Source organism: Anabrus simplex, chromosome 6 (assembly GCF_040414725.1).
Source record: "Anabrus simplex isolate iqAnaSimp1 chromosome 6, ASM4041472v1, whole genome shotgun sequence".
In the NCBI taxonomy this organism is placed as follows: domain Eukaryota; kingdom Metazoa; phylum Arthropoda; class Insecta; order Orthoptera; family Tettigoniidae; genus Anabrus; species Anabrus simplex.
The window spans coordinates 304,952,314-304,956,051 of record NC_090270.1 but is presented as its reverse complement, the minus strand read 5'-3'; positions in this window follow the sequence as shown (position 1 = coordinate 304,956,051).

Below are 3,738 nucleotides of genomic sequence, written 5' to 3'. Positions count from 1 at the left end.
AGATCTGGTCTCAATTAATGGATATAAAATAAATATAGTCAATCGGATCATCAATAAAGTAAAACAAAAGTTAGTAACTAATCTTACTCCCGAAAAAACTAAGCAGTCCAAATCTGCAACATTTACATTCACCAATCCAGCCATTTTTCAAATAACTAATCCTATCAAAAAACGAGATGTGAATGTAGCACTCAAAACACAAAATACTAACAGAAACATTTTTTTCAACCACAATAGTATAAATTTCAACAAGAACCCTTATCTAAGTTCTGGCATCTATAGATTAACATGTGTAGAATGTAAATGTTCATATGTTGGCCAAACTGGCCGTAACTTTCTCACAAGATACTTAGAACACGTTAATGCTACAAAGCACAACAAACATTCTGCGATGAGTGCTCACATGAGAGAGCCAGGCCACCAATTTACAACCATAGAGAAAGACCTAAAAATTATAAAGAAGATAGAAAAAGGTAACTAATGACAGAATTAGAAAATATTTATATCCACTTGGACCAGTATTTCAATAAGGGAAAAAATTTAAATGACGAAATTGAAATAAGAAATCCATTACACGAACAATTACCGAAACTCTTAAAGACGCTTAATCTAGAAAAAAGTACTTTTGCCAAAGTTTTCATTCCCAAAACAACTAATAATCATCCAACATTAAAGAACCCAACCCCTCCCTGCGCTCCTACTAGACATTCCCCTTCCAAAACCACACCCACAAACATTTCTCCTCCTACCCCTACTCCCTCCCCTCAACCCCCACCACCTCACTCTTACAACACAAGGAGTAGACACAGAACAGACAGTCACCACATAACCTCGGACAACACCAAACCGACAAACAGCAATTGGAGGGGTAAGTGTAGTTTCTAGAAGCACACTCTTAACTAGCAACACAAATTCCGATTACTTACAAGATTCCTTTTCTTGTTACAGACATTCAACAAGATAAACCAAGCAGCAGCTTTCAATACAAACGTTGATTTACGTCCCTTTCAATCATCCTTATCAAATCCATTAGTTCAACGAACGGTCCTCGACATCTATAAGAACATATCTTTTCAACAGCATTCGCCGAGGTCACATGACAACAAGCATTTAAATTTCTTGAAGACCAACATTTATCCTGTTATAAGTTCAATCATCAAATTGACGATAAATTTGAATCTTTATAGACTCTTATCCACAAGGGATAAATAACTTTTTTACCAGATCTCATTGCCAAGAAAATCCTCAAATTTAGCTCCTAAGATTGATTTTCACGTCTTTCTAGGATTTTGGACATGATATATATATTATTTATTTTATATTTTAGTACTCTCTCTTCCATAATTTTAATGTATCTTCCTATTAAGCACATGTAATTAAGCCATGTATACAAAGATTTTATATTTTATGATTTTTCTAATAGAATAAGTTTTAAGTTTGTCAAAAATGTTCTAATAGTTCTTAAGTCTTTATTTACGTAAATAACAATTATTTGAGATTCAGATTTGGCTGATGATGCTCTGTAAGGGAGCGAAACATGTCCCATATATAACTTTTTAACTAATGAAGTTATTTTAAATGTAACAACATTATAATGTATTGAACAGGTGGATTCATAATAAAACTTTATTATTGTATATCAAAAGATTTCAATACAGATTAAAACATGAGATTAGTCACTTGCAACTTCTTGATTAGGTTTATGATGAACATACAGGCAGAAGAGCAGATGGAAGAACGAAGCCACAAGGAATGTCAAAATTCCGGCACTCAAACACCTACCCGGAGGGAACGAGAGGAAGAAAATCCGAAACCCAGAGGAGATACGAACTGGCGACCTCGAAGATGGAGCACATGGCAGGAGGAACCGGACCGATGGAAAGGGCAAGAACACCGAAGAAATTCATTCGAACAACGGCGGAATGACCGGCCGTACTGGAGACGAGACGGTGAACGTTACAACTCTAGAAGCAACCGCCAGCGATGGAATGGGAACCGAGCGAGATACGACAGGCCGAGGGAGAGTTCACTGCGCCCGAGAAATGGTGAGAGACAGGACGGCGCCTACCACTCAAGAGGGAGAGAGTCGAGGGAGATGTCAACACGCGACACATGGCAAGAAGCGATCCGAAATCACAGTGCTGCTAACTCTCCTGGAGCTGCGAGCTTGGCATACCAAGAATTTCATAATGGCGCCAGGCCGAAGGATCTCAACCCAAATGCACCTAGCTTTGCCGAGATCGAGAGAGAGGATAAAAAAACGAGAAATTTAGTGCCAGGAGATAGAATATTTCGCGAGGATGCCGGTTGGATGACTATAGCTGTTCATAATTGGGTTATCACTCCTGATGATCTATTAGAGGATCCTAATAAAAGTAATTTGCCCCGACCGAAAGAATTACCTGTAATTTATACCAGAATTCACGGTTTAAACGTACGCTGTCTGGCTGACACTGGAGCCACGGTCAGTGTAGTATCACAGGCCTTAGTTTCGGACATTCTAAGTAGAGTTCGTATCCCGTCTATACCAATTTCAAAGGTCAAAATTAAAGGGATTATACCTGACAAAGTAACGTCCTGTAAGGAGCAGGTATTACTTGGCATCCAGATTGGAGATTTACTGGTGTCCCATCCATGTATTGTGCTGCCTAAAATGGAATACAATCTTATCTTAGGAGCCGATTTCTTAAGAGAATACGAAGCTGTAATTGACATGGGGACGAACTCTATCCTGTTAAAATTAAATGGTAACCAGGAACGAGTAGAATTAAACCAGAACCAGGATTACCAACCCGGGGACCGTATTTGGACAATGGACATGCAGACGGAAGAACTTGATTCAGAAAGGTGGCTACAGGATCACGAGGAAATTATTCCTGAGTTCGAAATTATGGTATCCGAATTGGAAGAACAGCGAGAGAAAGAAAAATTTCTAGAACTATTGCCGAGTAAAATCGAAGAAGCAAAGATTAGTCCGGAAGACAAGGGACGGCTGCAGGAGTTATTGATGAGGCATGAGACGGTCTTTGGTTCGAAGCCTGGAAAGATCCCGAATTACCAATACAAATTATGTGTAAATAACTGGGAGCCTTTCAAACAGCGACCATATCCGATTCCAGAGAAGATGTTACCCCAGGTCCGGGAGGTAATCGAAGACATGGAGAGGAACGGAATAATCGCCAAGTCCCCGAGTCCGTTTTTAAATCCGTTATGTGCAGTGCCCAAGGCGAATGGAACGGTGCGCGTGTGCCTTGACGCACGATCTTTGAACCAACGCCTAGTCCCCGAGTATGAGAGACCTCCAAACCTTAAGGATATTCTCAAGAAGTTCGGAGATATGGAATTTTTCAGTACGGTAGACATGACTTCAAGCTTTCACCATATCGTCTTGGATCCAAGTACAAATATGCTAACTGGATTTTTATTTGATAACCAGACGTATATTTTCCTACGTCTTCCATTTGGCCTAGTCTCAAGTTGTGCTGCTTTGATACGGGCACTGGAATCGAACCTCAGTCCCGAGGTAAAAGAGTTTACGATTCGGTATATCGACGATATTTTAATCTGCACGAAAACCCTAGAAGAACACATGGAAAAATTGAATTTACTATTTCAGGACCTCGAGAGATGCAATTTCAAGGTTAATTTTGAAAAGTCACACTTCTGTCAGCGCAGGGTATTGTTCCTGGGGCATGTAGTCGATGGTCAAGGCGTTCGGCCCAACCCAGCTAAAATTGC